We start from the raw sequence: 13,157 nt of genomic DNA, 5'->3' as shown, positions 1-13,157 counted from the left end.
CATACATACACACACACTTACACACATTGATACCTGATACTGATGCCTCATATTAAGTGGACTTTATAAACATTATCACATTCAGTGGAATTTATCAAATAGAACGTATTATAAAATATAAAAAATGTTACATATAAAATATTTTAAAATAAAAATGTAATTACATTTATTATTTGTAATGATGACCACAACAGAACAGGAGATATATATATATACTGTATATATATACATACACACACACACACACACACACACACACACACACACACACACACACACACACACACACGCACACATAAATAAAAGCTGTCAATCTATTAAAAGAACTAATTAATCACACATTTTTCTGTAATTGTGATTAATCACATATTAATATAAAATATTTATAATGTCATCTTTTTACACTGAATCTCCCAATTAATGTAGAAATAACACAAAGATGGTATATTTTACATAGAAGACCAGTATCAATGACACCAATACTGCTACCGATGTCTCTATTAAATGCATTTTCCCTCAATTTTAACCATTGATTAGCATTATATTATAATTGAAAGCCATCATTTTAAACATTTAATAGGCTTTGAAAAATATAACAACTTTTAATTGAAGTGAACTTAAAACATTTTTCACATAAACTATAAATTGTATATTCATAAACTATAAATTGACGATATATTCATCTTTATTCTAGCAACAGAAGTTAATCAGTGAAGAGCAGTGAGTGATTTATTTTTTCTTTTGCTCTTTGATTTATATCAATGACCCAGATTGCAGCAGGTTTCACTTTAAAAGCAACTCTGTCACTTTAAAACCTGGTGCACATGACGCGGATCTGACACACGTCTGATTTTCTCCCGTTCTTTACGGTCATTTAGGAGTATTTAGGTCACTCGCCAAAAATGGGCATTTTTGACATAATTTTGTGTGATTTTGTCTGCTGAAGCATGAAACAGAACTCAATAAGCTACTGGTGCGCTGTCTGAAGCGGCTTTCTGTGCGTGTTCACGTGTCGGATGCCTGTGTTCACAGAGAACTGCTTCATAGACAGGTATAACAGATAGGCTATAACATCCTTATGTTGTCTACACTAATCGGAGATTCTGTTTAAAAATGTTTATAATTACACATTTTTATTCAGCTTGACTGGGCTTAAAAATATATGTGAAAAATCCACTAGTATGTATGATAGAGAACTTTTTGCATTCACTCAGTTCAATATTGGGTATGCTGAAAGTGGTCTGGGTTTGATTAAGTGTGAACTCCACTGGCAGCACAGCGTGGCAAAACGACTTAATTTGGAGACAAATTACATCACTTTTATACCATTAAACCATATACCATTTTTTTCCCCTAGATATGAGAGCATTATGAGTTTTTTATAGCTTTTCAAGTCAAACACACTTAAATCAATCAGAACAGCACACCAACACACCAAAAGCAATTTTTACCTAAGCAATGGTCTGTGGTGGCGCATGAGACATAGTTTTTAAAAGGAAGCTGAGGCGGCATCAGTCAGGAGCGGGAATGTCTCCTGGGATGACATGACCTGTAACAGGCACATTATATACGCATACAAGCACACAGATCCAGGATAACACTTACAGATGCATTATGTAGTCAAAAGGCTGCTTTACAAAACTTACAGTTTTTAAAATCTTTTGCTTAATGAAAACAGTTCATCATAATTTGTTGGTTGCACAATTCATTATATTCATTTAAGACGCTGGAGGTTGTGCTTGGTAATGAATAATTACACTGCAAAAATCATTTTTCTTAATCATTTTTTTTTGTCTTGTCTTCCAATAACAATTGAAACATCTTAAAACAAGATAAATTAGTTTTTTAAAGGAATAGTTCAACCAAAAATGAAAATCTACTCAACCTCAGGCCATCCAATATGTAGATGAGTTTGTTTCTTCATCAGAAAATATTTGGAGAAATTTAGCATTACATCACTTGCTCACCAGAGGATGCTCTGCAGTGAATGGGTGCCGTCAGAACGAGAATGAAAACAGCTGATAAATACATCACAATAATCCACAAGTAATCCAGACTCCAGTCCATCAATTAACATCTTGTGAAGTGAAAACCTGTGTGTTTGTAAGAAACAAATCCATCATTAAAGTGTTTATAACCATTGAGTCCTTTGTCCATAATATTGCTTTCTCCAGTGAAAAAGTCTTCTTGTCTAAAATATGCACAGATCAAACACAATTTACAAGCGAAAACAGTCCAAAGCAAGTTCTAAACAAATATGTCGGTGGATTTTGAGGTGAGAGGACAACAATGGATGGGCTTTTTCACTGGAGGAAGAATTATTGTGGATTATGGACTGGTATTTTGGCCAGAAGCGATGATTTAAAGTTAGAATGCCTTAATGATGGATTTGTTTAGATCTTTAGATTGTTTTGACTACTAAAAAAAAAAAAAAAAAAACCTTAAGGACACATGTATCATGATCATCTTGAGATGTTTTCTGAATAGTGTGAAGTAAATGAATTATTTCAGTTGGATCAAAGCAGCACTGTGGCAGATAGGAATGTTTTTGTCTGTACTTGTGGGAAAATGCTCTGCTTCCTGCAGTGTTGATATAATTGTACTTGTCGCATATGCAGGTACTCACATACAGCCTCATCCACAGCAGAGCCAATCTGGGGAGACAGGAAGTCTTGCTTTGCCCAAAGTCCTCTGGGGATGTTGTCAAATATTAAATTGTCTCCCTTTAATGAGGTCACGTACTGTGCTGTGTCCCATGGGAGAAGCTCTGTGTTGGCACCCACATACACATACACTAAGTTGTAGTCTTTTTAAAATTGCAAATCAAATCCTGCTTACTTTGACTTTATCCAAGTAGCCATGCCCCTCCCATGAAGTTTATCTCTGTGGAATTCTTCTCAATGGAAATGTAATAAGAGGAGAAAAAGACTGAACATATAAAGATAGGCTAGAAATCTCTGAACAGTCATGCATCTGATTCTCCATCCACATTAATATAATATTTCTGAAAACATAAAGATAACTTCCTTCTAGTCTACTGAAAACTGGGGTTTTTGAAAACGGCTTCCAAAAGAACCTCTTCAAAAAAAATAAAAGCATTGACATTTAACACTTCTTTTGTCCATCTTAGGTAAGAAGTTCTGTCGAGGTTGTTCTTCTACAGATGTTTTCTGTTCTCTTAAACTTGCAGAGTTCTGTCTCTGGTTTACAGCTGTCATTGATTTTTCCCATTGACAAGTGATTTGACTTTCATTGTTGACCTGATGTAGCGTTGCTAATTCCAAAACTTAATTTTAGACCTAGTAACGGAAGCTGGAGCCGTTAATAGCAGACTAATGCAGTTATTAATGCAGTTGCTAATTACTAATTAGTAAATTAATTTACTATTAATACCAAAACTGTAAGTTCATCTGCTTCAAAAACACTGATCCATCACACAAAACTTTCTGCAGTTTTAGATTTTCAAAAAAATTAATTCTGTATGATTTATAAGCTTGTTTCCTCATGGGGACCAAAACAATGCCCCCACAAGATCAAACTTTACTGCTATTACTTTACTTGTGGGGACATTTGGTCTCCATAATGTAGGGAATACCTGGTACACACACACACACTCACACAAAAGTCAGCACCTGTTCTGTACTTTATGTTCTTTTGAGACTCTTTGTAGCAGCTGCATATAACTTATTTATTCAATCAAAACCTGGTATATATGGCTATTTATTGCACAGCCCCCTGGAATACTTTGGTCAATTGCAGTATTCAGTGATCTAATAATTCTAATATTGAGTTCTTGTGAAAATCACAATTTAATTATAATTATAAAACTTTTTTTTGCATTGCAGCTACATATCAAAGAATTACCTACCATATGCTCCCTGTCTGTAGATTACCTTTTGTGGGGTTTTGATCGTCAGGATACATTTGGTGTGAATGCTTTTTGATCTAAACCGATCTGAATAATGAATGAAAAGAGGTCCATCTGCCCATCACGTCAAGACAAGACAACTACACCAAGGTTACCCTGGTGAATGTCTTGAAAGAATCAGTGAGAATCAAGTCTTTGACATGCTCTTGAGAAAAGGTTAAAAGAAAGAAAATCACCCCTTCTTTAGCGTTGAAAGCTTTGCTGGAGATCTGTGCTGTGGGAATATATAACGGTTATACTCTTAATACAGCATGTCAAGAGACTTCTCTTTTGGAAAATGGTAACTCCTTTAGATAGAGCTCATCACCCGTTTTACTTGAAAGAGTGTTTCTAGAGAGATGTTTCACCTGGTACACACACACACACTCACACAAAAGTCAGCACCTGTTCTGTACTTTATGTTCTTTTGAGACTCTTTGTAGCAGCTGCATATAACTTATTTATTCAATCAAAACCTGGTATATATGGCTATTTATTGCACAGCCCCCTGGAATACTTTGGTCAATTGCAGTATTCAGTGATCTAATAATTCTAATATTGAGTTCTTGTGAAAATCACAATTTAATTATAATTATAAAACTTTTTTTTGCATTGCAGCTACATATCAAAGAATTACCTACCATATGCTCCCTGTCTGTAGATTACCTTTTGTGGGGTTTTGATCGTCAGGATACATTTGGTGTGAATGCTTTTTGATCTAAACCGATCTGAATAATGAATGAAAAGAGGTCCATCTGCCCATCACGTCAAGACAAGACAACTACACCAAGGTTACCCTGGTGAATGTCTTGAAAGAATCAGTGAGAATCAAGTCTTTGACATGCTCTTGAGAAAAGGTTAAAAGAAAGAAAATCACCCCTTCTTTAGCGTTGAAAGCTTTGCTGGAGATCTGTGCTGTGGGAATATATAACGGTTATACTCTTAATACAGCATGTCAAGAGACTTCTCTTTTGGAAAATGGTAACTCCTTTAGATAGAGCTCATCACCCGTTTTACTTGAAAGAGTGTTTCTAGAGAGATGTTTCTGGGGTATGCTGTCCTTGTGAAACAGCAGGACTGTCAAGAGAACTTTTCTGCTTTTGAGGGCATGTGTTTGCAAGACTCTCTGATAACTTAATCTTATGTCGAGCCGTGTTTAAGCCTGGATTTGGATTTTGTTGGAGAAAAACTGCAGGAAAGAATTATCACAAATGCTGTCTTCAATATCTCAGCTGTTTCTACTAGAGCATTGGAGGAAATAGAGAGCGGTGACTTTTTGCTTAAAATTATGTGAAATATAAAAAAACTTTTTATTTCAGCTAGTTGCCAATGCAGCATTTCTCATTTTCAGTTAGTTTAATTTGATGTACCAAAATAAATTTAATCACAGCTCTCTCTCTGTCTTTCTCTGATATTACCATTTTAAATCTTATACTATTTTTTATAAATAAATAAATAAATGAAAATACTAAAAACTAGAAGCTATTTTTAGACAGCAATTTAATTTAAGCATTACAACATTATAATATGAAAAATAGATATTTATTTTTAGATTTTATATATCATTTAACAGTGCTATTTGTAACGGGGCTGACGAGACGTGAGACGTGTGGATCCATCTGCAAGCTTTATTTAAAGAGATGTGGTATAACAGGCAGGGTCGAACAATGGCAAACAGGTATATGGCGGGCAAAAACACAAGAATAGTCCTAGGGCTAGCGTAGGTCACCGATCGGCAGACAGAATCACAGGGGCGAGACGAGAGGGAGAAATCCAGGAAAACAGGCAAAGATCAGAAACTGCAAAAACAGGCAAGGCAAAACAAGGAAAACACGGAGACTCAGAAAGGGGTTCAGGCTAAACAATACTCAGACGAGAATGGTGGTTTGAGTGGGTATTATATAGTGATTGAGGTGATAAGAAACAGCTGTGTGCAATGAGTGCAAGCAGTGCAGTGTATGATGGGATATGTAGTCCGGGGTGCTATGCAACAGTTTGTGTTGTGCGAGAGTCAATGTAAAGGAAAAGGTGACCTCTGGTGGTGAATAAACGGAAGTCCATGGACCGAATTCGTGACACTATTAAATTATTAGTGTTTTTTTACACGATTAGCTGAGCTGTTAAATAATGGCAATCTAAAAGTAAAAATAATGAAAATTAGCATGCATACAAGTATTTAGATATACAATTTTGGTTGCATCTCACATTTTTCTCATGAGAGCAAGATCAGAACAATCTCATTTTTTTTCAGAAAAATATCTCAACCATGTGCTTAGGTTTGCCAAGATATCAAAGTTTAAATAAAAATCTGACATTTCAATATGAACTCTAGCTATAAAAGATCAACCTGTGAGCAAGAAAATATTTTTCCTGGAATGTACGGACTGTAAGAAACCATTAGTCAAGCAGTGACTATATGACAATAGAATGAGGGTCATCCCATTATACATTAAAAAATTTTAGGCATTTAGCGTGCCTGACCGTGTTTGTATGAGTGAGTGTTTGTGTATGTCTTTTCTTTCAGCTTTCTATTTATTTTTGTTTGCTCTCTCTTCATTCAGTGTTAGTTTAGTACTTCGTTTTCAGAGCTGTCAGATTTTGCATGCTTTTGAACTCTAATTTGATTATAAGCAAACAAAAATGTGCTGAATGCTTCGCTAACCCCCTTATCTAGCGGCAAACAGTAATTATTGTGCATTTGTTCTATTTGACCTCTGAAGAATAACTAATTCTCTCAGCTGTAACTAAACATGTCTACGTGAACACAAAAGGGTGATGGGATATTTAAAACAATTTAATCTGCTTCTATACGGCTTTTTACTTTGTCTTTGTTCCTTAAACTAGCCAATACAGGCATGTGTCTGGCAGGATGTTCAAAGTGCTTTTTGCTTTGCTAAGCATTTTTACTATGTGGTTGTTTAAGGGTCCAAGTCCCTCCTTCAATGTAAACAGTTTCTAGTGAAATTCTTAAAAATATACCATGTTTTTACGTTCACATTTTTCCTAAAGGTAGAGATGTAAACTTCAGCAGAGAAAAATAAGGGACACTCTCTGTTTCTTTATACCACAAGCCATTTGAGATTGAAGAAAACTGTTGGTGGCAGGTGACAACTGACCACTTTGTAAAGAAAAATGAAATCCTGCAGAGTCACAGTGTGTGCCTGCAGCTATATGTGTGTATAAAAAGATTTGAAATTGACTGAAATATGTGCTCAGATGCATCGGAGATGCAGTCACTATGCTTAAATTTTAATTTAATATTGATTTTAAAACCATACTGTACTACAGTTTACAATTTACCTTGGCAATTTATAACACTGGATACATACAATTTCTATGAATTACTATTTATTTGAGGTATTTTACATAATTTAACTTTAAATCCATATATCCAACAAATCCAGTGTAAAATGTACATCAGTGAACTGCCGAAAAAACCAACTGAAAGTACAGGTGCATCTCAATAAATGTCGTGGAAAAGTTCATTTATTTCACTATAACTAAAAGTGTGAAAAGCATGAAGGTGCAAAAAAGCTCAGTCTGTTCTTTTCCTTTCTTTTCTTTTGTAGTATAACACCCAATATTAAAGATCTCACACATCTGTCTTCTTCAATTTGATTTCTATTCTAATATGTCATTTTTGGCATTGATGCTTGAATGTGAAACTGATCAAATCTGAAATACTGAAGCCATATCTCAGCTTCATGCTAAAGTACGGAACGGACTGCATTAAACAGAACTGCATAATTCAGAATGCAATTCTATTTTCTTAAATAGTATACATTTAGTATGTTTGTGGCTGGTTGGTAATATATTATATTAACATTTTAAAATGTTTGGAGTCTATGTTATTGTAAGGTACATCATTTGAGGAAAAAAATGTACTGGTGTAAAATATTATAAATAATTTTATAAACATTTTTATTATATAAATATATAATATTAGCTAGCTAGCTAGCTAGATTATACAATATTACAAAAAGATAAATAGAGTATAAAATATTTTAATTAAATGTAATGAAAATCATAATTGAATAATTAAATTGAATAATAAATGTAATAAAAAAAATTGAGTTTCAAGATGCAGCTTCATTTATTTTAGTTTCAAGTAATTTATTCAATTATTATTTTAATTACATTTAATTTCAAAATATTTTAATAAAATATTTTAGAGTTTGAAAATGCAGCTTTGTTTATTTTTTGTTTAAAATAATTTATTACATTATTTTTTATTACATTTAATTAAAACATATTTTAATTAAAATTCTGGAGTTTAAAATGCAGTTTTATTTATTAATTTTTGATTAAATGTAATAAAATAATAATTGAATAAATTACTTTTAAAACATGTTTAATTAAAAAATTAAAAAATGCTTTAATTAAAATTTCTGGACTTTGAAAATGCATTTTTATTTCTTTAATTAAATGTAATGAAAACAATAACTGAATAAATTAAATTAAAAATAAATTAAACTGCATGTTCAAACTCCAGGATATTAGACTTTGGTCAATTTTTTATTTTAATTTCGGTGCATCACTAGAATAAATGTGTGTTTGAATGTTAGACATTGTGTCTTTATTTGGCAAATAACGTTTCTCATGTCTTATATAAGCCCTGGAGTTTGCACAGTTCAGGTAACACAGGCTGATGATTCTATCAATAATGTTTGTACTTTCCGTTTCACAAATTGTACTCTTCCTGCTTTAAGTTCTTTTGAGCAAGCTATAGTCCTTCACAGAGAGATTTCCTGGTCGCAAGGCACTTTTAAAGTGGTGTGTGTTTGTGTGTGTGTGTGTTGTTTCCCGTTCCCTTGAGAATCTTCTGCCTCCACTTTATTGAAATGTCACTGATCACCCTGTCTCCGCTGCGTGAATCTGTGTGATGTGTGTATGCGCGTACAAGTGTGTGTGTGTGTGGACAGCTTGTGCCAGAGTTCACTGAAATGTTTGTGTGTGTTTGATGTGTAAATGTCACTGATCACCCCATTTCTTCCACCTGATTACCCATGCTTGCTTCTACCTGTCTGTGCACTCAGATCTTCTCTGTGGGTAACTGTATCCTAAGGCCAGAGGAAAAGACTGGTGCATTATGGGTGGGGGGGTCACTTAACTCCCCAAAACTGTTTGACTGTGCTGGGAGCGCATGCGGCTGTCACACCGTCTCATTATACAGGAACCACAAAAAAGGTCAGATCACAGGGTGCTATGATCCTCACATTGTGTATTTGGGTCTGGAAGAAATACAGTTTTGCCTCATTAAGTTCGGCACCAAGTTCCTTTCATGTGAGATGAATGCGGTAATCGTCCATTGAGTTAAGGATTAAAGGTGTTAGAGTAAAGTTTCAGTCAAACAATGATAGTAACTGGAGAGTTATTAGTTATCATTTAGTGATGCTTTATAACTATTAATGTTATTCTTGCTAATCAGTCATTGACAAATAAGAGTGTCCATGATAAAAAAGGAAAATCTTTTAATCTAGCTCGTCAAGATGTTTTTAAAAATGAAACTGAATCCATGAATTATCTTTGTCTTCTCATAATTTGTTCTATTTATCTATTGACTTTTCCCCTGCAGGTTGGTTGCAACAGTGTTATTTTAGTACCACTGAAATACTATTCTAGTGTTTTTGTTTTTTTTGTTACATTTTTTTATGTGTTTTTGTTATTTTAATTTTTTTTTGTTTTTTTATGTCTTTTTATTAAGTTTTTATTTATTTGGTTTAAGTTACTTAAACTATAGAGAGAAAATTGAGAAATGTTGCCTTGGCAATTAGTTGAAATAAAGTTATTTATAAATAATATTTTTTATTATTTATAGTAATTAGTTATTAGTTATTAATAAATAAAAATATTTGTAAAAAAATAATAGATGTTCTTTTCAAGAATTTACTTTTTATTATTTTTTGTTATTAATTATTACTTTTTATGAATTTATTTTTGAATCTATTTTTTTAATTTGTATTTTTTTATATTTATTTTTAACTTTATGTTCCCCCTAAAAATGATACAGTTAATTTGATTAGTAGTAAAATATTAAATTTAAAGTGTAACTTTATGGACATGAATGGCTGCTAGTTTTGCCTGGGCAAACATCACTCTTTTTTTCAAAAGATTTCACAAAAATCTTGTTAATACTTCACATTTCTATTCTGTCGTCTTTGTGCATTTAAGCAAAGCTCTTAGTGGCTCCAGGAGGGCTGTTTCTGCAATTAGTCTTTTTTTTTTTTGGATGAAAGCGTTTGCTAAATGTTGAGTAATTTACTAACAAGTGTGATGGGAGCCACTGAGGCATTGGCCTTCAGCTTCACAAGAACTGACTGAAGTCATTTTATCCAGCTGAGATTGTATGAGCAACATCTAGCTGCTTTCTGAGATACCTTCTTTTGCCTAAATCCTAAGACAGCATGTACTGTATACATATATAACATACAAAGCATTTCCAGGACACATTCCAATGAGCTGTGAATAAATACATCAATTGTGGATGTAGTGGAGTAAATAATTTTAAATATAGTTTACATTTTGCAAAGACTTAAATAATTAAGCAGTTGAGTTTTGCTATATACTATACGTCAGTATACTTTTACTGTATGTCCAACTTTATATAAAGAGCTGGGCGATAATATAGTTGACATTTTGTGACAATATAAACAATCAAGCAGTTGATATTTGCTGTACAGTATACATTGCTTTACGTTAGTATACTGTATGTATAGATATACAGTATATACCCAACTTTATATATTGAGCTTTGTGATATTATATTTTACATTTTGCAACAAAATTGTATTAGCTGAATTTTCAACGTTTTATTTCTAATGTGTTTTTAAGTAGTATGGACTTATAATATCAGCTATTTATTGGTTATTAACCGTGTGTTAAATGTTTTACTGATATTTTCCAGAATTTCTAAAAAGTATCAACAAAAATAGTTTTCAAATTTAAGATCAAATATTATATAAAACTATTGAATGTTTTATTCAAGTATCACATTGTTAGCTTAGCCACATGCTGGAGTCTGGATGTTGTTAAATGCTATCATCAAATTCTGTTGGAATCAATTGTAAGTTGATTTTTGTGTACGCTTCACGTCAGTATTGCTCTTTTGCTGCTACTTGAAAAGCATTCTAAAATGACCACTGCTTTATGCAACAGATCTTACAGGGAATGTATGTCTTGTGAATGTGCAATCAGTTTAATATGACCAAAGACCACATGGAATGTTTGTATCTTTATAACTTACAATATTCATGTAGTGTGAAATAACTGTGCAATACTGACATGAAGGTGACTTATTTTTTTTGACAAATATGAGTCTTTCCTTTCACATTAACTGGGTGTCTAGGGGCGTAAGTGTGTATTTGCAGATTTTCTCAGAATTATATTCCATATTTATTATGGCCTAAATGTTTTTGCCATAGCCCAAGGACAGTCCTTGAAGTCGCTATGAAAGCTTTGTTTCCTTTTTCGTTTGAGCATCCTGACTTTATATATGGTTCACAATTTTGGGGTTAGTAAGATTTTTTGGTGGAGAAATATATACTTTTATTCAGCAAGGAGGCATTCAATTGATCAAAAGTGACATTAAAGCATTTTACACTGTTACAAAAAAAAATCAATCAAATCAGCAAAATCAATTAAAAAAAGCGTTTCATCACAAGAATAAATTACATTTTAAAATATATTTAGATATTAAACAGTTATTTTAATCTGTAATAATATTTCACAATATTACTGTTTTTACTGTATGTTTTACTATATTTTTGATGAACTGAATGCTCTTTCAAAAACAATAGAAAATTCAAATTTGTGTGTGTATACAGTGCCCTTCATTAATATTGGCACCCTTGGTAAATATGAGCAAAGGTGGCTGTGCAAATATATCTGCATAGTTTATACTTTTGATCTTTCATTAAAAAATTTACAAAATTCTAACCTATCATTGAAGTAAAACAATGGAACGTGGGGGGGTCTCATTATGAAATTAATGTTTTTTTCTCTATTTCATGTTGGCCACAATTATTGGCACCCAGTTATTGCAATGTCCTTTTCCCAAGATAACAGCTCTGAGTTTTCTCCTATAATGCCTGATGAGTTTGGAGAGCACCTGACGAGAGATCAGAGACCATTCCTTCATACAGAATCTCTCCAGATCGTTCAGATTCCCAGCTTCATGTTGGTGCTTCTTCTCTTCAGTTCACCTCACCGTTTTTCTATAGAGTTCAAGTCAGGGAACTGGGATGGCTTTGCAGAAGCTTCATTTTGTGCTCTGAGACACATTTTGTGTGTTGATTTTGATGGGGGTTTTTTTTGTATTTTTGTCCTGATGGAAGATTCAACCACGGCCCATTATACGATTTCTAGCAGAGTCAGTCAGGTTTAAATTTGAAGAGTTCAGATACAAAAGTCTCTAAGTGCCATCTGAAATTTTCTTCTAAAATTTGCATTTTTATCAGGCTCCTGTTTAGGTTCAGTAATTTTACTTTAATGGCAATGTATAGGTCCTTTTCTATTCCATTAAAGTGAAGTAACTGAACATAAATATAGGAGCCTGATAAAAATGCTCATTTTAGATGAAAATTTCAGACGGCACTTAGAGGCTTTTGCATCTGAACTCTTCATTTTTTTTTTCTTTTTCTGAACATGTGACTGGGACAGTACATTACATTTGATTAAAAAAAAAAACTTTGAAGACTTTGCCTCATTTTCATTTTCACTGATTCTCACATTCTGTAGTCTCTGATGAGATTCTCAAAACATTTGCTGAAGATGGGTGTCGTTCAAACACATGATTTTAGTTTTCTTTGGTATGGGCACAATGATGGATTTTTTAAAGCATGAGGGAACCACAGACAGAGAGAGGGAAAGGTTGAAGATGTGTGTGAAAACGACTGGCAAGTTGCCCACGCAAGCTCAGAGTACATGGCCTGCGATGCCATCTGGACTGCAGCCTTGTGGATATTCACCCGTCGGAAGGATAGGCACAGACGGAGAACATATTAACCGCTTCTGCATAAAGATCCAGCAGTATATTTAACTGTGGGCATGGGGTACTTTTTATCCTTGTTGCACAAACCCCATCTGGTGGGTTTGCTGCCAAAAAGCTCTATTTTTTTTTAGTTTCCTCTGACCATAGAAGCCAGTCCCGTTTGAAGTTTCAGTCATGTCTGACAACTGAATATGCTAGAGTTTTTGGATGAGTGAGGAGGATTTTTCTTGAAACCCTCCTGAACAACATGTGGTGATGTGT

General features: G+C 33.5%; 1 protein-coding gene across 1 annotated transcript in view; it reads left to right on the top strand.

Moving 5' to 3' along the window:
• LOC107586869 (uncharacterized) overlaps positions 1 to 13,157 on the top strand; it is an 83,028-nt gene that overhangs the window by 66,127 nt on the left and 3,744 nt on the right. The gene's annotated exons all lie outside the window — the stretch shown is intronic.

This window comes from Sinocyclocheilus grahami, unplaced genomic scaffold (assembly GCF_001515645.1).
Source record: "Sinocyclocheilus grahami isolate Dianchi unplaced genomic scaffold, SAMN03320097.WGS_v1.1 scaffold86.1, whole genome shotgun sequence".
In the NCBI taxonomy this organism is placed as follows: Eukaryota; Metazoa; Chordata; class Actinopteri; order Cypriniformes; family Cyprinidae; genus Sinocyclocheilus; species Sinocyclocheilus grahami.
This window is presented reverse-complemented; position numbering and strand designations above follow the sequence as displayed.